Here is a 25,961-nt window from a genome sequence, read left to right on the forward strand (position 1 = left end):
TCGATCCCTAGGTTGGGAAGATCCCCTGGAGAAGGGCATGGCAACCCACTCCAGTCTTCTTGCCTGGAGAATCCCGTGGCCAGAGGAGCCTGGGGCGGGGGGCGGCTACAATCCATATGGGTCTCAAAGAGTTCAACAGACTAAGCGACTTTCACTTCACTTTCACATGTGCAAATAGCGTATGTGGTGAACACCCTTTTCACGTTGGGACACTGAACCCATGCTCAGGGTCCAATCGCCCCTTCCCCCCACCCCCAATACCGCCCCCCTCCGCCCCCATCCTCAGGTTCCGCCCCCATCCTCAGGTTCCGCCCCCGAAGGCTGGCTCCTGTCTGCGCAGGCTCAGATGTGACATCTTCGGGGCACAGAATCCTCCGCGTGCGTAGGTACACGTGTCTGAGGAGCGCCCGCTTCCTTCCTGAAGCTTCTTCGGCTGCAGGTTGGTGGAAGTTCTGTATCGACTGTATAGCCTCGAAGATTTGGATTCTGAAGAACTGGCCGGGCAAAGGATGTTCAAGGTTTGTGGGGCAAATGTGGCGTTTGTGGAGAGGCGATTTAGAAGCCACCAAGGTGCCAGGTTGAATTCAAGAGAGAATGTTAAATTATCACGAAGTTCAGCATTTGGACCCAAAGGTGGGGCCTGCGAGGGGAGTGAACGCCCCGATGCCTAAAGTGAACTTTTAGCTTCTCTTGGGTGACGCCGAGGCAGCGGGAGGGGGAAGGCCCATAGCTCGGACGCGGCCTCGCCCGCGCCCGGAGAGCCGCGGTTCTCTGTCGCCCGAAAGCGGTGAAGAGCGCCTGGAATCCTGCGGGCCTTGGGAAGGAAGCCACTCGCGTTCGTCGCGGGCCGCAGAGGCTGAAGTGGGGGATGGGTGGGTGGGGATTGTTGGCGGGGGGGGGGGCATCCTGGGGGCGGGGCCGAGGCCGCTCTGGTGGGCGTGGCTTCTCCGGGCACAGACCGCCCCCTCAGGTCCACACGCCGCCCCCTCAGGTTCACACGGAGCGCGAGACGCCGAAAGCCGCCCGAGTGACAGCTGCTCTCGAGGCGCCCCGAGGCGCTGCGGCGCTGAACCGCCCGGGCCGCTTCGGCCGTCCGCGCGCCGCGTCGCCTCGGGGCAGAGCCCGCGCTCTCCGGACGATGCCCGCCGGCGCTGGCCTTCCGCTGTCTCGCTGCAGGAGCGGGTGGACTTGGGGTCGCTCGGGTAGGCGAGGGCGGCTCGGGAGCGGGGCGCGAAGGGCGTTCGGGCACCGGCGAGGGGTGAGCAGCCCCGCCGGGCGGGCGGACCTAACGCGCACGGCGATGCGGCCGCCGCGTGTCCCGAGCGACGCGGCCGTTGTAAGGGCTGGGTGGAGTGTTTGCGAGGCTGCTGTGTGGTCGGTAGTTCTTGACTCCTTGATTCAGTTCTCTGAACTTCGTGAAACGCCTAAGATCCCACGGTGGTGTGGGTGCAAAAACGTCTCCCCACTGCCAGGTAGTTTAGTTTGAGCCATTTCCTAAACTCGCGCCCACTTAGATCTTTCAAGGCAGTTTCCATCCTTCCCTTGCTTAGGGTTGAATTTTCTCCATTTGTTTGGAATGCTCAATATTCCAATTAGTTTCTCAGTATTTATTTGATGTACTTGGCCGCCGTCATGGCTGTGTGGAAAGAAACGACTTAGTAGTGATTGATGATGTTACAGAAAACCTGCTGAGGTTGTTGGTAACTGCAAGTTCCCTCAAGTTTTCAAAATTGTGGATTCCAAGTGCAGTGTGAAGCATCCCAACTGTGAGTGCATTATTCGCTTTTGGGAGCGACAGATGAATATGGGACTCTTTCAAAGTATGAAATCAGAGTGGCACAAAATTATAACTAAATTTTTGAATTCTCTTTTCGACAGTGTGTCGTGTATGTGTAGAGGGAATAGAAGTAGTACAGGCTTTAAATGTTTTTGAGTTCAGGTTTAGAAAACTGTTAATTTCGTTTATGAGATATTCTTAAAAGGTTTTAGGCTTCATTCAGAAGATATTGTTGATTGGAAAGGAGGGTACCGTTTTAACATTTGAGGCCCAAGGGGACTGGAGGAGTGAAGTCAGAATTTAGAAACATTTTCGATACTCGTTCATTGCTCAGTTTCTTAAAAGCTTTCAATTAAAACAAAAACAAGTCTGCTTTATTGCCCAGATCCTTAAATAGCCAAACTTTACTGAAACATAAAGATGTCAAAATTTGGAGAGAATGCTCAAGTATCTTGAATACCCATGCACATTTTCCTTTTAAAAAACATATGGAAGAATTCATATGACTGGGGGGAAAAATAGGAATTATCTATAGAGTTGTTGAACAATGAGAAAAAAATAGCGTAACTTTTGTTTACATTTTCTGGAATTTCTACCTAGTGGCTAGTGATAATATCAATTTTAGTATAATTTTTAGCCGTTTTTTACTTTTATCATTTAATATGTTAATGTTTTTACCACTTTGCAGTATATACATATGGAATGTTGTACACCTGAAAGTGATATGTCAATTATAGCTCAGTGTATGTCAAGAATATGTAAAAATTACTTTATAGAACCAGTAAAATATAGTACTTTTGTTAATAAAAAATATTGTTGCATTTTTACTCAATGACAAGTTATATGAGAATCACTTTTTTTCTGGTACACTTTTTCTCTAGTACAACTAGTGTACATGGGCACTTTTAAGTTGTAAAATTATGTTTTATTATGCTGAAGGCATGGACATGAGTTTGGGTAAACTCTGGGAGTTGGTGATGGACGGGGAGGCCTGGCGTGCTGCGATTCATGGGGTCCTGAAGAGTCAGACACCACTGAGTGACTGAACTGAACTGATACTGAAGGCTATCATAATGTGGGCTTCACAGCGGTAAAGAATACACCTGCCAACTCAAGAGATGGGGGTTCTATCCCTTGGTCAGGAAGATACCTGGGAGAAGAAAATGGCAACCCACTCCATCCCAGGAAAGATGGATGTGGAAGCCTGGCGGGCTACAGTCCATGGGGTTGCAAGAGTCGGCCAGGACTTAGTGGCTAAACAACAATAATCATACTATACTTGGGTTGCAGAATCTTAAGTTTGGGAAAATAGTCACCATTTTCACAGTACTTAATTTTAGAAAACTGGCAATTACGGTTTTTTGGTAAGCATACTACTTTGGTTTGCTTTTCTATGTTCCTGTTTCCTTTCTCATTTATTTAGAAATATCTGTACTTCATTGAAGGATGATTTAGAGGGTTTGAAATGCCTGCACTTTTTCTGTTGGATCACAAACCATGACTGTGTTGCACAGTTGAAATTGCTTTTCCTTTAAATCTTTGTTTTATTCCATTCATATTTTGTTGCTTATACTTATTATTTTAAACAGTGATTTTTTTTGGTCCAACAATTATTTCCAGAGCAGCAGTATTTTATTTGTTGATCTGATGTGTCTATTTAAGTGATGTTCTTGGGTGGTTGGTTTTTACTTTGTAATGCTTTGGTTTTTAAAATTAGTCAAGTAGTAGAGTTAGAGTGTCAGAACTTCTATAGAGATCTCTGTTTTACATGGTTAGATAAAGTTGCACAAGTTAAGCGAAGTTTAGAAAAATTTAAACACATGCATAGAGAAAATTTGATTAAAGATCATCCCTGAGGTCTGGTAGCAACTCTGTATGCTTGAAATGTGTAATCCACATAATGCAAAGCCTTTGTAATTACAGCACTTCAACACTAATGATAGCTGCTCCTGAGGGTCTGTCTTTAATTACAACAGCTGAGACTCTGGCAAAGCTCTTGCTACGGCTTCCGGCAGTGTGGCTGTGAACATATCAATGGTTCAGTCCTTATCAGAACCTAAGTTTCCTTTTTGGATAGCTTTGGTAGTGCTTATTAGACCCTAGATACACACAAATTTTTTTTTTTTAAGTGTCTTCAAGAGGCTTACTGTAATTCAACTTGAGAATTTTGAGGACAATACTGCGTGCTGGCTCAGACGGTAAAGAATCTGCCTGCTATGCAGGAGGCCTGGGTTCTATCCCTGGGTCGGGAAGATCCCCTGGAGAAGGGAATGGCAACCCACTCCAGTATTCTTGCCTGGAGAATCCCACGGACAGAGGAGCCTGGCCGCCTGTGTGGGCAAGTCCATGTGGTCACAGAGTCAGACTTGGGTGAGCGACTTTCAGTGTAATAGAGAAAATCACTGATTTGAGGGTCTAGCTTGTCCGGATAGAAATAGCAAACGTCCCAGGTGAGCACATACTCCTCAAGTGGGGGAAACACTTTCCTTTTGCTGATGAGGATGAAGTGGCGTTTCCTTTACAGTTTTCTAAGCAAAACCTTATTAGCGCTGGTATATTTACAGGTTGAACAGCAAAACTGCGAAATGTGGGGGTAATGAAAATGGGTAAGTGTCATTTTCTTATATTAAATCCGCAGGTACCATCGTAATTGTCTCATTTAAAAGTTTTAAACTTGGGATACACGGATGTCAGTGAGTACAGAAGTTCCTAATTCTTTGCCAAAAAAAAAAAAAAGAGTGAATTGTGTTCATTTTTTTGTGGAGAAGATATATAGCTTAACAGACTTTCTAAAAAGTGTGAGACTCCCTCCTCCCAAAATAAATTTAGCAGTGAACTTGAGAGAGGTTATTTTCAGAACACGTTTTCGGTGTTATAAGCTGAAATAGCTGGTTAGTAGCAGAGCAGGAACCTCAAGCCTAGGTTTCTGACCGCCAAGCCTTTGTTTTTCTCACTAATCCACATTTATTGCACCTTCGTGTGACCTCTTGTTTTGATAAGGCAGTGTTCTGTCCTCTGACTTACAAGTAAAGCCTGGTTTAGAGCGATTTTTAAAGCTCACATGAGCATTTTAATGCTTGATCTGAACAGAAACTATGAGCAAAAAATGAATATCATTCGTAAAGGAAGATATGCACAAATACTTCCTAATATAGATGAAAACATTACCACTCCTTTGTGCCATTAGTAATTGAACAAGTCCAAAAGGGACAAAGCTTTTGTAAAGTCAGATTCTTTGTTAGTAGAATTACAGATTGTAGTGGTGGTCAGGGAAGTCTGTAAGCCCTTTTGACCTTGAAATGACAATCTTGTTTAAAGTTTATACATCCCTTAGGTTCTGTGGGGTGTGTTCGTATGGTATCATATTTAGCCAGGGAATAGGAAGTAGCTTCAATGAACACATTTTAAACATTCCACAATCCATCTCTCTGTCTTTACAGTACCCAGATTTTGTGTTTGCAGGCATCTTTCAAAGCCTCATCCAGTCAATTAAACTAAGTATTTTAGTTTCTTCAAATACTTTGCGCCTATCCATCTGAGGCATTTAGCCCCTAAAAATCCTTGTTCTTTCTTAAGGCTGAAAAGAGCATAGGGCTTCACAGGTCAATAAATAATGTAACTAGAAGAAAAAGGATGGAGGAATGTTAGATGTTTAATATTCAACTGTAAGGATTAAAAAATTACACTTCTTAATGTTAAATATACGCCAGTAATAGCCAACACTTACAGAGCACTTGAAATCATTTTTCTGGGTTGCATATATTAATTCAGTTAACCAGTACCATAGGAGAGTGTTGATTAACTGAATTAACTTACTGGGTATTTTAAAATATTTTTTGTTTATGTCTTTTTGTCTTTGCCGGGTCTGTGCTGCTGTGTGGGCTTTCTTCCCTCCAGCTGGGGCTGGTGGGGCTCCTCTCTAGTTCCGGGGTGTGGGCTCCTCACTGCAGTGGCCTCTCTTGTGTGGCACTGACTCTAGGTCTGAGGGCTCAGCAGTTTGGGCTCCCGGGCTCTGGAGTAATCGTAGCACTCGGGCTTAGTCGCTCCATGGCCCATGGGATCTTCCCTGATCAGGGATGAAACCTGTGTCTCCTACACTGGCAAGCAGATTCTTTACCACTCAGTCACCAGGGCAGCCCCCGAATAGATACTAATTTTCCTGTTTTTATATATGAAGAAGCTCAGGCACAGAGAGCTTCAGGTTAAGTGGTCCAAAGTTCCGCAGTTAGGAAGAGGCAGAACAGGATTTTGAACCAGGTGATCTGGCTTTACCAAATTGCTGGTAAAAATGTATTTATCTCTGATCTAGGGCATGAGTTAAATAATAATCTCTTTAAAACAATCTGTATGAACTATTTATGCTGATTTTTTAAAAGAATTATTTGCTACAACTTTGCTGAGTCTGAAGAAAAGCTAATAGCACATTATTCTGTTTTGGTCACTGTGGTATTTACGGACTATCCAAAAGTGGGACTGAAAGTCTAACAAAAGAATAACATCACAGAAGTCAAGAAAGCTGATCCAAGTTCACTTCTATGCCTAAGGTGCTATGACTTGCATTCTAGTTCCTTTTTACTGGGAACTCGAGAATATTCGAGGTTTGCCTGCAGGTTTCTTAGAAGCCTTTTAAGTTTCTAGTCTGTCTGAGTCTATGTCTGTCTTCCCTCTCCTCACTGGTAGACTACTTGTTTGTTCTTTATATATTAAAATCTATTCTGATGTTAGTAAGGATGCACATTTTATTAGTTTGTTGCTAATGTGAAAGAATATTGGATAATTGCTGGTTGTTACCTTCTCAAATTTAAACATGGGAAAAAGATTAATTTTTAAGTGAATTGTTTGCCTCTTTCATGAGAACAGTGGATAATTAAATAAATTTATTTAGAAGTTATAATTGTGTATTAGTGTTTTCTGGACATGACTCCATTACAAATATACATAGTTTAGTATTAACTATTAAAAAAAATTTCTTTACCTTGTGTTTCTGGCCTCAGCTGTACATTTCTTACTTTGACATTCAGTGGACCATATTAGGTGAATATGATTGGTGGCTATATTTTCCATACCAAGAAGTGTAGAAAATTAAACTATTGTTGAATTCTTTGGACCAATAAAGAAAGATAGCTTAATATTCTTAAACAAGAGGAACATCTTGAATAGCAAGAATGATTCAGTGGACAGTTCATTGATCTAAGAGGGCAGTCTGAAGAATCTCTTGGTTTTTAACTAGAAAACAGGCCAGTGCAGGAGGAAAAGTTGATTCAGCATTGGTTCAGTTCTAGTTAGATACTTACCAAGGGATGCCTCACATCTAGTTATCTTTCCTACATAAATAAAAATGAATTGTGTGGGGAACTTCCCAGGTGGTCCAGTGGTTAAGAATCTGTCTTCCAGTGCAGGATACTCAGGTTCAATCCCTGGTCAGGGAACTAAGATCCCACATGTCACCAGGGCAACTAAGCCCACGTGCCACAACTGAGATCCGATGCAGCCAAATAAATAAATATTAAAAAAAAAAGAATTGTGTGGATTTTAGATCTGACCAATTTTAGAGATTATTTTGTTATTAGAGAAAGTAGCTCATAATCTTTCTACCAGGATTATAGGATGCTTTTATTGTTATTTCTCTTCCACAGTTTTTTTTTTAGCCTCTTGAAAATTGTATGTCATTATCATTAGTCATCTGATTATTACTTCGTATTTCCCTAATGTCTTTTAAAAAGTCTCATAGCCGTAATAGATTACCTACTAATTTTAATCCCTGTGCTTTTCAACAATTCCCTGACTTCTCTTACAAATAATTTCCATCTGCTGAGCAGAGAATGCACTCAAGATTGGGGTTATGTTGATCCATGTTTCATCTTTCACAGTCTGGTAACACAACTTACATGTTTTACACTTTTCAGCAAAACATCTACTTTCCAGGACTTTGGCTAAGCAATCATCTGTCTTCTTGTTTCTGCATAGAGAGGACAAGAAGTAACTTTAAGCAGGCAAGGTGGCAACTTTCTAGCTGTTGTCATTGACTTTCCACTGTATTTACAATACAGTATGTTTCAGTATCTTAGAGCAAGGCATTCTTTAATACTTGGGCTCACTAATAGTAACAGTTACTCCCAAGTTGTATTTATCTAAAAGTATTATAAAACAAGGTTGATATGGACGATAAGGGTAAATAATCCAGTTAGGTAATCCAGGTTATTTTCCTTGTTATGCAGTAGGTTTCAAGTTATCATTTGCTAATTTACTCCATAGTTGAATGATTCTGTTTGGGTCTAGCCAGTCAGAATTTGGCATTTGAGAAGACTGAAGGAAGGACTAAGGACTGGAGGATTGAGTTAGTGAAAGTTGATCTGTTTTCTCATCTTTGTAGCCAGAATGACTTTGACCTCTTTGTGGAACTTGATCTATTTTTCTCAAAGCTTCTAGACTCTAAAGGGAAAGGAACCAGGGGACTCCTAAGCCTTGGGGACTACTTAACTTTAATTATTCTCCTGTTGAAAAGCAGCTGAACTGGAAGTGCTCTTTCCCCATAGCCCAGGCTCTTGGGATAGTCTTTAAAGCATGTAAATTACTTCTAACTTTACTCTCATTTGGCTGCATATAATTAGGTAGATACAGGATTTTCCTTGGACCCGAAGGGAGAGCTTGTCTCAAATTTTTTAGAGAAGTCCATCCGTATAATACAGAATATTAAAACAAGATTTGGATTTCTGCATCACAATTATGGAAATATTTGAGGACCCGTTTTTGCTTCTAGTTTAGGAAATCCCTCAAATTGGAGATTTATTGATCCACCGTAGACAGCTGATCACAGTTTATCATGATAAAATTGCTTAAAAGGTAATCTCTTTCTTGCCTATTATCTTTGCCCTGAGGGCAACAGACTAAATCTGAGCAATAAATACAATTGAAATAAGTCTTGAGGAATGTACTGGCAATCCCTAGACTTTTCCTACGTGGAATGCCCACATTTTTTTGTGCTTGATCGTCTAGATTGGGGATTCTCAAAATGTGCTTCCTGGACCATCAGCATCACATGGGTATTTACTAGAAGTAAAAAATTGGGAGCCTCAGAATACTGAGGTTGGAAACTCCAGAGATGGGACCTAGGAATCTGTTTTAATAAGCCCCCTAGGTGATTCTGATATATATTAAAAGTTTGAGAACCACTGGTCCTAGATCATCTGGGATAAACCACGGTTTTTTTGCTTTGCTAGTCCATTGCTTTCAATCTATATACCTTATTACTCATGTGGGTGTTACTGTCTAGGTGTACTCCAAGAATAGACAGCCTGTTATTAGTAATACACTGATTGTTGGTGGATTTCAGAGTTCTTCTCTACTTCCTTATCTTTCCTTCTTGGTGAGTGCCTGGAACAAAGTAGCTGCTTGTTAAATACTTGTTAAATGAATAATTGCCTCCCTGCCCTTCTCTGAAACAAAACCACATTCTTATAAAATTTCTTTTGGATTCGTCCTTTACAGGAGCATTAAGTCTGAAAGTGAGGTTCCCAGTTAAGAGCATTTCTTTCACCTAATAGTGATATCAGTTAAGAGATTGCTAACACTAAAAAGAAGAAAGAAAAGAATGGTTCTTATGTAGCTGATTGGATGTTTTCCTCAGCATTATCTATCAGTAGATCTCAAATTTAGCTTACATCAGAATCACCTGGAGAACTTGTCGAGTCACGGATTGCTGGGCCCAGCTCCAAGAGTTTCTGATTAATAAGTCTAGGATCCAGCCAGAAGATTTTCATTGCCTGTACATTTCCAGGTGATACTGACCCTGCTGGTCTCGGGACTGTAATTTGAGAACTGCTGCCTTTGGTTCTCCAAGACTAGAAATACAGGTCATTTCATGCATGTGAATATTTATTCCTGGTGTTTGCATAGCCAGTGATCTGTAATTGGAAAGTACATGTACTTGGCTAACAAACTTACTGAAGAGTATTTTCCTCCCAAAGGTGTTGTTAAGATCTTTTTTCTCAACACAAGACTTTCTTTTTTTCAGACTTCTTTAAAAACTACTTTAAAACTCACCTATTTAGATGACTGCACTTAATTGACTGAAATAGAATCTTTACCCAAATCTTGCCACACTGATCATTTCTCTGCTTTTCATCTCAAGCTTGGTTGAGAGTTTAGCTAAGCTACTCCATGGTATTTCTTGTTGGCATCCATTTGGTTTGGCCCAGCAGCCAGCAGTGACCTTAAACTGACACTTGTCCCCTCAAGCAAGTGCATACCCTGCGTGGTGACACTCAGAGTCACAGGAACATGCAGGTTTCTGACAGGACTGCTAGTCAGCTGTGCCCTCTCCCTCCCACTGCCTTGCCCTCCTGTGCCCATGTGGCTTACCAAAACCCTGGTCATTTGGTTTGAGTTTATCAGTATAGGCTTAACCCAGGAAGCGCTTCAGTTCAGTCGCTCAGTCGTGTCCGACTCTTTGCGACCCCATGAACCGCAGCACGCCAGGCCTCCCTGTCCATCACAACTCCCGGAGTCTACCCAAACCCATGTCCGTTGAGTTGGTGATGCCATCCAGTCATCTCATCCTGTCGTCCCCTTCTCCTCCTGTCCTCAATCTTTCCCAGCATCAGGGTCTTTTCAGGTGAGTCAGCTCTCCGCGTTTCACACAGACACTAAGGAAGGCATGTGCCTCAGGTCTTGTCTCTCTGTCTGCTCTCTGCCTTGACCTCCCCTTGTGGTTCCTTAAGGCTTGTCAAGTACTTCCTCTAGGCCTTGTGAAGAACGAACTTCTTTATTTCATTTCCTCTTGTGATCTGCTGTTGAACCTTGGCTTACCACCCAGCTCCCTGTGCTCCACTTAACGTGTTAATTTGACAAATTCATAACACACTTAGTAATTTTCCAGTGTAATTTTACACCCAAACACGTGTTGTTTGTTTATCTTCTGGAGTTGATATTTGTTCCTCTGTTTTCTGTTCTCTAATACAACTTCCCAAAGAATGGGAAAGTTGACATTTCTTTCATTTGGGTTTTTTCCCACAGCTGAACACAATTTTCTAGTATTTCTTAGCATCTGAAACAGATTAAAATGAGGTGAAACTGAGCCTTTTTCCCAACTCTTTTGTAAGACATTTTTTTCTTGCTAAATTGTTGTAAAGAAAAAAATCTCAAAAGGCTCAATGAATACAGAATTCTTAAGTTTATTGTTGTTTTTTTTTTTGTTTACTTGTTTGTTTCTTTGCTTGTATGTAGGATCTCAGTTCCCCAGCCAGGAGTTGAACTCAGGCCCTCAGCAGTGAGAGCTGAATCCTAACCTTGGACCTCCAGGGAATCTCAAGAATTAAGTTTAATAGAGAGTTTAGTTAGATGTTTTAGCCATACCCATTCAAATCAAATGCATGCATCCTCTGCAGATTCAAGTCGGAGTTTCTATCCTAGATAGCTTCTAGTAGAGAAAAAAAGTCTTGAAGACACTTCTGTTAATAGTTTTTCTCTTAATAGACTGTCTTCCATGAATTTGTGGAAAGGCTTACCAGATCCCTACCATCTTTGTAAAAACCTGTGGCTGATGTTGCTCTGTAATTTCACTGTCTCCATACCAGTATTTTCTTGTTCCAGGGGTTTATTTGCCATTCTTTTACTCTTCCAGAAAGCCTGGGACAACTCTGTGCAAAAATCATAATGTTAACATCCTTCCTTGAGCAACATTCTTGATCAAATTAAAAGAAAATTGGAAATGTTTATGTATTTTTTAGACATGCCAGTCATATTAGTTTACAAGTTTGCTTCAGCTTCTTACTGTTGTACTGACTTAACAATTATATTTTAACTTACTGTAATTATAGTAGGTAAACATTTGCTACTAATCATTAACTTCCAAATGTACATATCCATATAAGTGTTACTAAATATTTCATACCATTTTTTATATTCTTATGTGACTGCCAGCTCACACTTTAGGATGAACCATCACTATCAGATTGCTCAGAATTTCTATTACCTAGATTATTTAGCATTTCATTTTATGCACTAGACTCTCATCCTTATTGCCTTGATACTTCATGACTACTCAAGGGCTTCCTGGATAGCTGAAATGGTAAGAATCTGCCTGCAGTGTGGGAGACCTGGGTTTGATCCCTAGGTTAGGAAGATCCCCTGGAGCAGGGAATGGCAACCCACTTCACTATTCTTGCCTGGAGAATTCCATGGACAGAGGAGCCTGGCGAGCTATAGTCTATGGGGTCACAAAGAGTTGGACATGACTGAGCGACTCACACTTTAACTTTCCTGATTACGCGTACCCTTGATTATTTGTATTCTCTCCTTTTATTTGGGCTTCCCTTGTGGTTCAGTTTGTAAAGAATCCGCCTGAAATGCAGGAGACCTGGGTTTGATCCCTGGGTTGGGAAGATCCCCTGCAGAAGGGAACGGCTAGGTCCTTCAGGGCAGACTCCAGTGTTCTGGCCTGGAGAATTCCACGGACTGTACAGTCCATGGGGTCACAGAGTCGAACACAACTGAGCGACTTTTGCTTTCACCTTGTATTTATTTTGGTCTCTTGGGCAATGACACTTAATTAAAGCAGTTGGGTGAAACATAGGCAGTAAATTCAGTAAAGGGTAAAATTTTCTGTTTATACACTGAGTTTTAAAATGTGTAGTAATGGGGAATTCCCTAGTGGTCCAGTGGTTAGGACTTGCATTTCCACAGCTATGAACCTGGGTTTGATCCCTGGTTGAGAAACTAAGATCCCACAAACCGCATGTTGCAGCCAAAAAAAAAATTAAAGTGTGTGGTCATGATTTTTTCAAAAAGGGATCTATGGTGTCTGTTTTAAATACATTTTTATATTCTTGAATGTTTAATTTACTGAAAGAAAAAAATGTAGATTTTAAAGTTAGTCAAAAATTTTGCTGGATGTTTTCACTATGAAAAGATATCGTATCTTAGAGAGGGCTTCCCTGGTGGCTCAGTTGGTAAAGAATCTGCCTGCGGTACAGGAGACCCAGGTTCAATCTCTGGATCAGGAACATCCCCTGGAGAAGAGAATGGAAACCCATTAGACAACATGTAGCATGGACCCGTACTAATGTATGGATTAGTGACGCGTAGCTACTACCATTTAATCAGTAGTAGTATCCTGAAATCTAAGCATAAGTTGGTATTTCATAGTAAGGGCATAAATAGTATTATCTTGAAATTAGGGTTTAAATGGCTCTAGAAAGAAATTTAAGAACTGGTTGAGATAATGTAGTAGTTTAGAATCCAGACATCAAGCCTGGACTTGAAAACCAACTTCACAGTTGGGTAACCTTAGGCAAGTATTTTAACTTTCCAAGTCTCTGTTTTTTCAGCAGGAAAATGGGAATAATACTATAGCCAGTGGAAATTGCATGAGATACTGTATATAAAATACCTACACAGAGCACAGCGTGTGTCACAGCTGTTCACAGTGACTGTTAACCACAACTGTGACATAAAACTATCTGTGTTATTTAGTGTTTTGTGCTGTTTGTAAAAATCCAAGGGCCAGCTCATCTGTTGTCGCAGTGTCGTTTTCCCTCCTAGGTGGCTGGTGGTGAGCTGATTCTGAAAAGCAGGTGAGAAGGTACTGAAGGGGAGAGAGAGACTTAGTGGGGAAAGACGAACGAGGGAGGAGAAGAGACTGCAAGGGTGTAAGAGAGAAGACACTGAGACCTGCAGAACATCAACCCCTCTTCTCCCCAAACAGGAGGGAAAGGCAGGCAGAAACCAGAAGGAAAAAAGTGAATGAAGAGGACAATGAAGAGGTGAGTCTGGAAGGAGTTAATGACTGTAATTCTCTACATATTTCTGCCTTTCTTTTTTTGTAGTTACTCCTTTGTCATTTTTCATGTATGAACTGAGTCTCAGTCATAACCATATTATGGTAAATTCCATTGAAGAGTGATAAGTATTTCAAATAACAGCTTCACTGCTGCTATTACTTATAATACTGTATCTACTTTTTTGAACCCACTTGGATAAGCTCTTCTACTTTACAATTCATATACATAATTGGCAATAAAAAAAGATACCTGAAGTTGGAATATGTTAAAGTATATACGCATTTATCTTTTGCAGTGAATATTTATTGGGTACTTATTTTGTAAGGAACTATGGTTGGTGCTGGAGATAGAAAAATGGGTAAATTGTAGTCCAGTGGAGAAGACTAGCCCATACAAAAGTGACTTTAATTTAACAAAGATATTGCATTTTTTAATAAGTTGGAAAGTCAGGTCAATATGCAAATATCACTTAGAAGATTTGTGGTATTCAAGATTTGGAACTGTCTTTTGAATCAGAACATAAGCAGAATAGGAAATTTAGTTCTTTTGTGTCCAGATTTTTTTCTATTTTTACATATTTTTAATCAAAAATGGTATTGCCACATTTCATCACCCACATATTAATCAGATGGGTTTTAAGTGATATTTAGTTGATTCTAAAAACAAAACGTCTCACATGATGGAAACTGAACCAACTGTTGACATTTAAAAACTAAAAAAGTGCCATAGTCATAGACAGAAGTGCTCGAGGCAAATAGATTTTCTAAGTCACTTGAAAGTTAGAGGAGGGATCAGGAATGTTTAACTTACGAAGCTATCAAACTTTTACGGCTTTGGCTTGCATACAGTATACAATTTCTTGCATATATATGGAACTAAAGAGAAGGTGAAATTAAGTGGAAGAGAGAAAGGCACAGTTTATAATACAGCCTTAACCCTTCCTGAAGCGCAGATGAAGACAGTAAAGCGTAGGAACAGATATGTATAGTGAGTGGCAGGATTGGGACAAGAAATCCTTGTCTGCTGATCTCGTTTCATGCTCAGTTGCTCAGCTGTGTCTGACTCTTTGCACCCCATGAACTGTAGCCCGCCAGGCTCCTCTGTTCATGGGATTTTCCAGGCAGGAATACTGGACTGGTTAACCATTCCCTTCTCCAGGGGATCTTCCCAACCCAGGGATCAAACCCGCGTCTCCTGCGTTTCCTGCATTGGCAGGCGAATTGTTTACCACTGAGCCATCAGGGAAGCCCTCAATCTCTTGTATATCATAAATACTGATGAAAAAAAATTCTTTTACAAACCAGTTTCATAAGATTTAGAAGGAAAGTGAGCAGTTGGATTAAATCATGAGTGTGAGCTGTCTAGCCAGGTTACCCTCAGCTTTCGTAACTGGGGCTGGCATTTAGATTTTTTCCTCATATTTTAACTGGTCACAGTGATCAGTTCTGGACTTTTTTTTGCATTGGGGAAAAATTGTTTTTTCAACCCTGGTTAAGTCTTCAAAACAAATCTGAGAGCTTCTCTCAGATTTTTACCTGTTAACATTCTATAGTATGTTTATTAAGGTCACTCCAAGGAAATAAGATTTTATTCTCTAAATAGTTCAAGATGGTAATGTTCTACTGTACATTTCTAGGAGTTTAAAGATATAGTGTGTTCTAATGTCTGATACTTAATTTTGATAACAGCATGCTTCCCGGGGAAGTGGCTGGTACGGGCACTGATTTCAGAAGTACACAATTCTGTTTGTCTAAATCTTTTAAACCTAGTCAAACAAGTAGAGCTGGTCAAACAAGCAGAGCTATTCTCTTGGGAGTTTTTGGCTTTTTTTTTTTTAAATCATCCTTGTTATTTTCTCCAGTGAGTCCAGATAGCTTCTAGAATTACTATGTGGTTGTTTTAAGCTTGTCTTGATTTAGAATAATGCCCTCTGGGGAAGTAGGACTCAACAGATGGCCCCTGTTCTCCAAAAGGATTTGATGATATCCACATGATGCCTTTCTGAAAGATTGAGATTTGGCAGTGACAAAGTAAATATGATGAGTGGAAAGAAATGAGAAGATAGTCCTAATGGCCATTTTTAAGAAAATTAAAAGCAAAATAAAACTATTTTTGAACTTCCTTTGCTGTTTTATTTCCAATTTGGGGTTAACTTTATATGAAGAGGATGGAGATGTTATAGAAAACATTTTTGATTCCATAATTTCCACCTTCCCAGGTGTGGTGCTAGTGGTATAGAACCTGCTTGCCAATGCAGGAGAATTTAGAGACACAGGTTTAAGCCCTGGGTTGGGAAGGTCCCCTGGAGGAGGGCGCGGCAACCCACTCCAGTATTCTTCCCTGGGGAATCCCATGGACAGAGGAGCCTGGTGGGCTACAGTCCACAGGGTCGCAAAGAGTTGGATACGTCTGAGCGACTTAGCACACCTTCTGTGGATAAGACTGAGGGGCAGTTTACCTAAACACAACTGTATGATGCACATGCTGCATTCAGGCACCCCAGATGTCCTGCTCTGCTCCCAAGCTCTAAGTTGCCCATTGCTAGACCCCAGGTTGAAGAAGAGCTCAAGAGAGAATTAAGAATAGAACTTTCTAAGTTACTACAGTGAAATCGAGCTTTCTTTAAATACATGTGTTCACACGGTGTTGACATTAAACCTTTTTTTTGGCCAAAGTATAGTTATTTTTAATGTCCAGAGTTTATAATTCAAGGGCCAGGGGCCAGAGCTTTCTCCTAGACCCAAGCTTATAAATTTGCAATAGGCTTTAGAGGCCAGTAGGGATATTTCTTGTCTAGTTTGGTTTCTGGGAAAACTTCATTCACATGCTCAGTGGTTGTCTGATCAGATGGAATTAGTGTTCTTCATCTTCTCCAGCTCTTTCTCATGTCCTTCGATCCTGGTCTCTGAGAGAGACAAAAACTCAGCACAGTTTTTCACATCTTATTCTTCTTGAGCATCCACCTGGGCAGTATATTTATTTTCTGGTTCAGAACCTTCAGGGCCTTAAGCTTCTCAAAGTCGTCTGCCAAACCAGCCTTGGCCACGTTGGCCTTACAGTAAGCCTAGCCAGTGGCAGGTGGCTTCTCAGGCACAGGAGTCTGCCTGGAGGTGAGAGTCCCACCCCCGGACTTCAGGGAGTTAGTCGTGGCCTCCTGCTTTCAGGACATGATCTCCCCCAAAACTACCCAGTCAGTGGTTTCTAGAGCAAGTTTCTGCCTAGCCACCGTGAGATCTTCGTGACAAACAGACCCTAGGCAAGGAGCCTAAGTCTTTTCACTGCCGCCTCTGTTGCCAGGAGGACCTGGGGCTGGGCTCTGACCAGATGCGCCCTGCTTTCAGGCACACTCCCGGCCTTCACACCCCTTCTTTGCTCCTGGGCTTGACCCCACTTGTGGTGACATTCTTCTCACTGGTGGGCTCCTCTGGCCAAGGACATTAAACCTTTTGAACAATCTCTAGAAATATCTACTGAAACATGTGACATGTAATCATGGTTTCATGGATGTTGAATTTTGAATTAATTAAGAAGAAATGATCTGATTTTCGGCCAGATGCTTATGCCCAGGTGGCGTGAGTGGTAAAGAACCTGTCTGCAAATGCAGGAGATGCAAGAGACGCGGGTTCTGTCCCTGGGTTGGGAAGATCCCCTGGAAGAGGGCATGGCAATCCACTCCAGTCTTCTTGCCTGGAGACCTGTGGACAGAAGAGCCTGGGGGGCTACAGTCCATAGGGTTGCAAAGAGTTGGGCATGACCGAAGCGACTTAGCACGTACAATCCTGCCCATATTAATGGGCAAATAAAGGTCCATAACCTTCTTTAGGTGAAAGAAGAGATTATTTAACAGATGGCTTTTAATGATAGCAACTTAGAGGCATTCTCTGCCCTTCAACAAAATTTGGTTTCAAGCTTCCCAGCCCATGAAACCAATGTATTGTTTGACTTTCTCTCCAATCCCCTCTCCCCAATTCAAGAGACATGTATTGAAAATCTGTTTGCATAAAATTAGGTGTTAACCTTATATATTTAACATATCTGTATGTTAACATTATATATTTCTTTCATCTGAGACTTTTCCTTCCCATCATATAGACCTTTGCTCTCTAATGATCAGTGCAACCTGATGTATTGGAAATCTTGTAAAAATCCTCCAGTATTCTGATTTTCCCTCTTAGTGTTCTATTTGTTCATTGTGACATCACAAGGAATGTATCCTTCTGGTTTTCTGTCATCTTCCTCTTCCTTTCCATGGGCGTGGATCCTTTTGCGTTTGGCCTCCTCAGTGTAATGTTTCATTCCCACTTGGGAACTCATTACCAGAAGCTGACACTGTTCTGGAATTGCACACACTCTCTTAACCTTTTTAACCACAGTCTTTTTTCCCATACCTCCCATTTCATCTGTGCCCTAGTCCCCTTAGCTCCACCATCATCTCTGTCCCTTTCACCATTGTATTTTTAATCTTTTGGCATATTTTTTAATCATTATTGAAGCTGGATTTGTTCATGGTCACTCAGTTCATTAATAATTTTTCTAACATTGTAGATTTCCTTTCCCCTGAAATGCCGAGTAGTGCTCGAGTGTCATAATTAATTCTACCATAACAACTTGAATTTTTTATATTATGTTCTCAGGGATCTAGTCTTGTTTTTTAAAAAATAACCATTTGTGTTGGCACTATTTAATAAATAAACCATCTCTTTCTTAACAATTTGACAAGATACCTTTATGTATTAAATTTTCATATGTGCTAAATCACTTAGGTCATATCTGACTCTTTGCGACCCTATGGACTGTTGCCCGCCAGGCTTCCTGTCCATGGCAAAAATACTGGAGTGGGTTGCCATTTCCTCCTCCAGCAAATCTTCCCAGTCCAGGGATTTAACCTGTGTCTCTTACGTCTCCTTGTATTGGCAGGTGGGTTCTTTACCACTAGCACCACCTGAGAAGTCCTAAATTTTCATAGATACTTAGATTTATTTCTGGATTCTCTTCTGATTCTGCTGTTTATGTATGTCCTGAGCCAATACTTTATTTTTTGTTTATAGTAACATAATAAATTTTAATAACAGTTAAGGATATTGGCTATTCTCAGGCACTTGTTCTTCTGCATGAATTTTCCAATCATTTTTTTCTAACTGGAAAAAAATTTTTTTTCCAGGGATACATAGAAGAATTGTGGTAAATTCGTGTCTTAAGCTTTAGCAGTATTTTTAAGATTTTTTTTTTTTGGCTTTTACAAAGAAACAATTTTTGTCTTTTGTTTGTTTTCTCTATTATAAGTTTGTTTGCTTTCTCTAATTTTAAATGAGACTTAATGGAGAGTGAGTTAAAAGTTAAGAACTCTGTAAGAGAACACACTACTCAGGAGACTGGGAGAGAGGGGAATTAACACAGCACAATGGCAGCAGTCCTTGAAAAAGTAGATGTCACACTGTTTACAAAGCAGTGAGTGAGACTCTTCCCCAAACCAATGATTCCTGTATCCTGACAGCCTAGAAATTAAAACATGCACTTGTAACTTAAGTCTGAAGTTAAATCAGTATGTTCATCCTTCTATGTAATGTAGGGCTATAGAACATTCTTAGCTCTATCCCTCTGAACTTAATATGTTAGAAAATAAAATATAAAAGTAGACCGTGAAAAGGAAATTTCCAGTAACCTAAGGTATAATTAGTGTTTAACTTTTGTTACATTACCTGCCAGTTTTTTTTTTTCCTTGCTGAATTTACATTGTGACCCATGGTATTTCCATCTCATAGAAACAAGCCAGTCCTGCTTAAAGCGTCCCAGACTGTCTCCTCATGCATTCTTTTTAGTGAAGAATTGCGTGACAACCCAGACCTTGAGTTTAAAGTCACACATTTACATTGAAAAGCTGTTACTGTGTGTAGTTCTTATAGTGGGCAGGTAGGAATATGGCAAGAAGAGTTCCTTTCCAGGTAAATTGTAGTGAGAAAAGATTTATTTAAACTTTGTTCAGGCTTCTTTGTCTAATCTCTGTTTCTTCAAGATTTTGTTGCTTAAATAAATGCACTTAGCGGTGAACACTTTTCTTTTACATCCTAGCTTATAGTTGTTGTTCTTTTAGCCTTAATTTTCTTTCATATACAAAATATTACTACTTTATATTTAGCATTAGTGATCTAGACAATTCCAAAAGACAAACATTGCTTATAAAAAATGTCAAGTGTATTCCAAAAACTAAATGATACATATAGCCAAATACCAAAAGAACATAAATATTTATATGACAGTAACAATCACCACCACAACAAAAACAAACTTTCCCCCATAATCTCAGGATGTTACCTGGATCTGTGAGAACTCCTTGACATATGATACCAAAATTCATGTTTTTCCATCAAAGTGAATACTCTTTTTCTTTCTGAAAGATGTTATACTGTTCTTCCTAGATACTCTGATTCTTATCAAAGTTGTCACCATATTTAATGGCATAACCTTATATCTTATTTTTCAATTGAAGTGTAATTTATAGTATTGTATACAGCAATAGAACCTAGGTCTATAGCATAGTGGTTGAGTATTTTTGCAGATTATATTCCATAATATGTTATTACAAGTTAATGGGTATCATTTCCTGTCCTATACATTATATCCTTGTTGCTTATCTGTATATGTCAGTTCAGTTCAGTTGCTCAGTTGTGTTCAACTCTTTGCAACCCCATGGACTGCAGCATGCCTGGCCTCCCTGTCCATTGCCAACTCCCAGAGTTTACACAAACTCATGTCCATTGAGTTGGTGATGCCATCCAACCATCTCATCCTCTGTCATCCCCTTCTCCTCTTGGCTTCAGTCTTTCCCAGCATCAGGGTCTTTTCAAATGGGTCAGTTCTTTATATTAGGTGGCCAAAGGATTGGCGTTTCATCTTCAGCATGAGTCCTTCCAATGAATATTCAGGACTGATTTCCTTTAGGATGGATTGGTTGAATCTCCTTGCAGTCCAAGGGACTCTCAAGAGTCTTCTCCAACACCACAGTTGAAAAGCATCAATTCTTCAGCACTCAGCTTTCTTTATAGTCCAACTCTCACATCCATACATGACTACTGGGAAAACCATAGCTTTGAGTAGATGGACCTTTGTCATCTTAAGTAGTGTCTCTGCTTTTGAATATGCTACCTAGGTTGGTCATAGCTTTTCTTCCAAGGAGCAAACGTCTTTAATTTTCAAGGCTGCAGTCACCATCTGCAGTGATTGTGGAGCCCAAGAAAACAGTCTGTCACTGTTTCCACTGTTTCCCCATCTATTTCCCATGAAGTGATGGGACCGGATGCCATGACCTTAGTTTTCTGAATGTTGAGCTTTAAGCCAACTTATTTACTCTCCTCTTTCTCTTTCATCCAGAGGCTCTTTAGTTCTTCACTTTCTGCCATAAGGGTGGTGTCATCTGCATATCTGAGGTGATTGATATTTTTCCCGGCAATCTTGATTCCAGCTTGTGCTTCTTCCAGCCCAGTGTTTCTCGTGATGTACTCTGCATATAAGTAAAATAAGCAGGGTGACAGTATACAGCCTTGATGTCTCCTTTCCCTATTTGGAACCAGTCTGTTCTTCCATGTCCAGTTCTAACTGTGGCTTCCTGACCTGCGTACAGATTTCTCAAGAGGCAAGTCAGTTGGTCTGGTATTCTCATCTCTTTAAGAATTCCCCACAGTTTGTTGTACTCCATGTGGTCTATGTGGTTTGGCATAGTCAGTAAAGCAGAAGTAGATATTTTTTCTGGAACTCTCTTGCTTTTTTGATGATCCAGCAGATGTTGGCAATTTGATCTCTGGTTGCTCTGCCTTTTCTAAATCCAGCTTGAACATCTGGAAGTTCATGGTTCATGTACTGTTGAAGCCTGGCTTGGAGAATTTTGAGCATTACATTGCTAGCATGTGAGATGAGAGCAATTGTGTGGTATTTTGAGCATTCTTTAGCATTGCCTTTCTTTGGGATTGGAATGAAAACGGACCTTTTCCAGTCCTGTGGCCACTGCTGAGTTTTCCAAATTTGCTGGCATATTGAGTGTAGCACATTCACAGCATCATCTTTCAGGATTTGAATACCTAAGCTGGAATTCCATCACCTCCACTAGCTTTGTTCATAGTGATGCTTCCTAAGGCCTACTTGACTTCGCATTCCAGGATGTCTGGCTCTAGGTTGGTGATCACACTATTGTGATTATCTGGGTTGTGAAGATCTTTTTCATATAGTTCTGTGTATTCTTGCCACCTCTTCTTAATACCTTCTGCTTCTGTTAGGTCCATACAATTTCTGTCCTTTATCGTGCCCATCTTTGCATGAAAACTTTCCTTGGTATCTCTAATTTTCTTGAAGAGATCTCTAGTCTTTCCCATTCTGTTGTTTTCCTCTATTTCTTTGCATTGATCGCGGAGGAAGGCTTTCTTATCTACTTGCTATTCTTTGGAACTCTGCATTCAGATGCTTATATCTTTCCTTTTCTCCTTTGCCTTTCACTTCTCTTCTATTCATAGGTATTTGTACAGCCTCCTCAGACAATCATTTTGCCTTTTTGCATTTCTTTTTCTTGGGGATGGTCTTGATCCCTTCCTCCTGTACAATATCACGAACCTCCGTCCATAGTTCTTCAGGCACTCTGTCTATCAGATCTAATCCCTTTAATCTATTTCTCACTTCCACTGTATAATCATAAGGGATTTGATTTAGGTCCTACCTGAATGGTCTAGTGGTTTTCCCTACTTTCTTCAATTTAAATCTGAATTCGGCAATAAGGAGTTCATGGTCTGAGCCAGTCAGCTCCCGGTCTTGTTTTTGCTGACTGTGTAGAGCTTCTCCATCTTTAGCTGCAAAGAATATAATAAATCTGATTTTGGTATTGGCCATCTGCTGATGGCCATGTGTAGAGTCTTCTCTTGTGTTGTTGGAGGAGGATGTTTGCTATGACCAGTGCATTCTCTTAGCAAAGCTCTGTTAGCCTTTGCCCTGCTTCATTCTGTACTCCAAGGCCAGATTTGCCTGTTACTCTGGGTATTTCTTGACTCTCTACTTTTGCATTCCAGTCCCTTATGATGATAAGGACATCTTTTCTGTGTGTTAGTTCTGGAAGGTCTTGTAGGTCTTCATAGAACTGTTCAACTCCAGCTTCTTCAGCATTACTGGTCATGGCATAGACTTGGAGTACTGTGATATTGAATGGTTTGCCTTGGAAATGAACAGAGATCATTCTGTCGTTTTTGAGATTGCATCCAAGTTCTGCATTTTGGAGTCATTTGTTGCATTTTGTACTCATTTGTTGACTATGATGGCTACTCCATTTCTTCTAAGGGATTCTTGCCCACAGTAGTAGATACAGTGGTCATCTAAGTTAAATTCACTCATTCCAGTCCATTTTAGTTCACTGATTCCTAAAATGTCAGTGTTCACTTTTGCCATCTCCTGTTTGACCACTTCCAATTTGCCTTAATTCCTGGACCTAACATTCCAGGTTCCTATGCAGTATTGCTCTTTACAGCATTGGACTTAATTCCATCACTGGGCACATCCACATCTGCGTGTTGTTTTCGCTTTGGCTCCGTCTCTTCATTCTTTCTGGAGTTGTTTCTCCACTGATCTCCAATAGCATATAGGGCACGTACCTCCAGTAGCATATTAGGGAGTTCATTCTTCAGTGTCCTGTCTTTTTGCCTTGATACCCCATACTGTTGATGGGGTTCTCAAGGCAAGAATATTGGAGTGCTTTGCCGTTCCCTCTTCTGTGTCGTAGTTTGTGAATCCCATACCCCTCATTTCCCCTTCTCCTTTCCCTCCCCCTTTCCCTCTCCCCTTTGGTAACCGCAAGTTTGCTTTCTCTATCTGTGAGTCTTGTTTCTGTTTTGTATATATATTCATCTGTATTTTCATCAAAATATGAGCTATAGACACTTCTTAACTTTTGCTTGTAATCAAATTAATGATTATTTACAAAGTCACAGGACTGAAGGTATATACCGAAAAGCAGTCGTCCCTTGCCCCAGTCTCTTCTGTTGCTAGTTTTACTTCCTAGGGGCCGCCAGCCTCAACTCTCAGAGGTACTCTCTTGGCTCTTCTCCACACTCAGAGATAGTGTGGGTTTAGTAGTATTTCTTGACTTAATCAATTATGGAAATTATCCATTGATAATTGGAATCATGCTTTAATCTTTGTAACTTGATTTGACGTTTTGTTTCGTATGACGGTGGTTCATTCCTTTTCACCCATGTGTTGTTATTTCCTGTCATATATACTGCAACATGTTTATCTGCTGGTTGGTGATAAAACATTTTAGTTGTTCAGTGACAGTGCTGCTTTGAACGTTCCTCTACTTGCCTCTAGGTAGATATATGCAAGAGCTTCTCTAGGGCAGTGATTCTCAGAGATTTTAGTTAGAAACCGCTAACATAATTAATACCATAGATTCCCTACTGATTAGAAATAGCAACGTTAACATCTTCACAGTCATAGGATTTTTTGGACTTTTTCCGGACCACAGTGTCCAGTGTTTATTTTTGAGTCAGTGGCACAGTTTCAAGTTGCCTATTATTCATCATCCCCTTTCTTATTAATAGAACCTGGATTTAATTGAGTAGTTGTGTACCAAGCTAATTATAATTACTGTAACTGTTAACTAAATTTTAATATTCAGTAGTGCCATTTTTTTTGGAGAAGGCAATGGCACCCCACTCCAGTACTCTTGCCTGGAAAATCGCATGGACGGAGGAGCCTGGTGGGCTGCAATCCATGGGGTCGTGAAGAGTTGGACACGACTGAGTGACTTCACTTTCACTTTTCACTTTCATGCATTGGAGAAGGAAATGGCAACCCACTCCAGTGTTCTTGCCTGGAGAATCCCAGGGATGGCGGAGCCTGGTGGGCTGCTGTCTATGGGGTCGCACAGAGTCGGACACGACTGAAGCAACTTAGCAGCAGCAGCCGCAGTGCCATTTTTCCTCCTCCAATCATTTCTTGAAATTTCCTTGATCATTCTGTTTTTTCTTCCATATAGCCATTAGTATTATTTTTGTCACCTTCAAGGTTGAATCCACTTTAAGACTGAATCAACTTTAAAGGCTTAATATGAGAAGATTTTTGCCTATTCAATATAATAAGTATTCCTTCTCAAAAATTAAGTGTGAGGATATTCTCCTTTTAAGCAAAAATTTTATAACCCTCAAGTCTTTTAACAAGTCTTCATATCAGCCCAGGCCATTTTAAAATTTATTCTTAGATATATTTTTTTTGTATCTATAGGGAGGGAATGAAGGGAGTCTTCACTAAGAGTGAAGGAAGTCTTCCAGTTTTTTAGAGGATATATATTTATAAAGATAAGATTTAAAAGATAATAAAGGTAGAAACTGATAAATCTCCCTCCTCCCCATTCCTAAATTTTCTAGTGTTCTGTTCTCCACAGGCAGCTGTTTCTCTTGGATAACTCATGCACATTTAACAAGCACTCTTATAGTTCTGTTTTTATTATGGCAAAATGCAAACATATGTCAAAATATTAGAACAGGTGCCTAACAAGGCTTCTGGATAGTTAATATGCAGGCATCAGTTTCACTGAACGTCAGTTTGCCTAGTTGTTGAGTGCATTCAGTCTGATGCCAGACTGCCTGACTTTGAATTCAAGATTCAACACTTTCTAGCTTTGTGTCTTGGGAAATGTAGTTTAACTTCCCTGGACTTCTTTTTCTAATTAAAGAGAAAGCATATTTCATAGGGATATAATGAGGATTAAATGGATCAATCTATCTAAAACACTACTAAGTGCTGTTATTATTGTCAACACTGTTTAAAACATTAGCAGTGAATAAAATGTAAATTTGAAAAATCCATAGTATACCATGTAGTGATTTAAAAATCATAAAGTGCCTTGGAATAAATTCTTTAAAACACAATTGCTGTGGCTAGGACTTCCAAAACTGTGTTGAATAAAAATGGGAAGAGTGGACATTCTTGTTTTGTTCCTGATCTTAGAGGGAGTGCTTTCAGCTTTTCACTGTTGAGTATGATGTTAGTGGTCTTGATGTGGTTCCATGTTTTAAGTCTTCAGCTGTAGAAGATCTTTTCTGGTAGGTCCCAGTCTTTTTTTATTAGTGGTTATTCTGCAGATAGTTGTTATTTTGGTGTGCTTGTGAGAGGAGGTGAGCCCAGGGTCTTTTTACTCTACCATCTTCAGCACTTCTTTCTTAAAGATGATCAAAAGTGAAAAAGCACCAATCTAAAGGAAAATCTATAATTTTGACTGCATTAAAATTAGATCTTTTTGTTTAAAGAAGTATAACAGCAAGTTTTAAAAACATGGGAGAAATTATTTGCAACAAGTATACTTGGTCAAGAGTTAGTCTCTCTTTTCTTACAAATACATTGAATAGAATAAACAGCTTTACAGAAAAGTGAGA

At 40.3% G+C, this 25,961-nt stretch overlaps 1 protein-coding gene across 1 annotated transcript in view; it reads left to right on the plus strand.

Annotated features, from left to right (window-relative positions):
* Window positions 1–503: 503 nt before the first annotated feature.
* Window positions 504–25,961, plus strand: part of TEX15 (testis expressed 15, meiosis and synapsis associated) — a 92,022-nt gene continuing 66,564 nt past the window's right edge. The window contains 2 exon segments of the mRNA XM_068970547.1: window positions 504–518; window positions 13,482–13,539. The gene's annotated coding sequence lies outside the window, so the exon portion shown is untranslated.

This window comes from Capricornis sumatraensis, chromosome 4 (genome assembly GCF_032405125.1).
Source record: "Capricornis sumatraensis isolate serow.1 chromosome 4, serow.2, whole genome shotgun sequence".
In the NCBI taxonomy this organism is placed as follows: domain Eukaryota; kingdom Metazoa; phylum Chordata; class Mammalia; order Artiodactyla; family Bovidae; genus Capricornis; species Capricornis sumatraensis.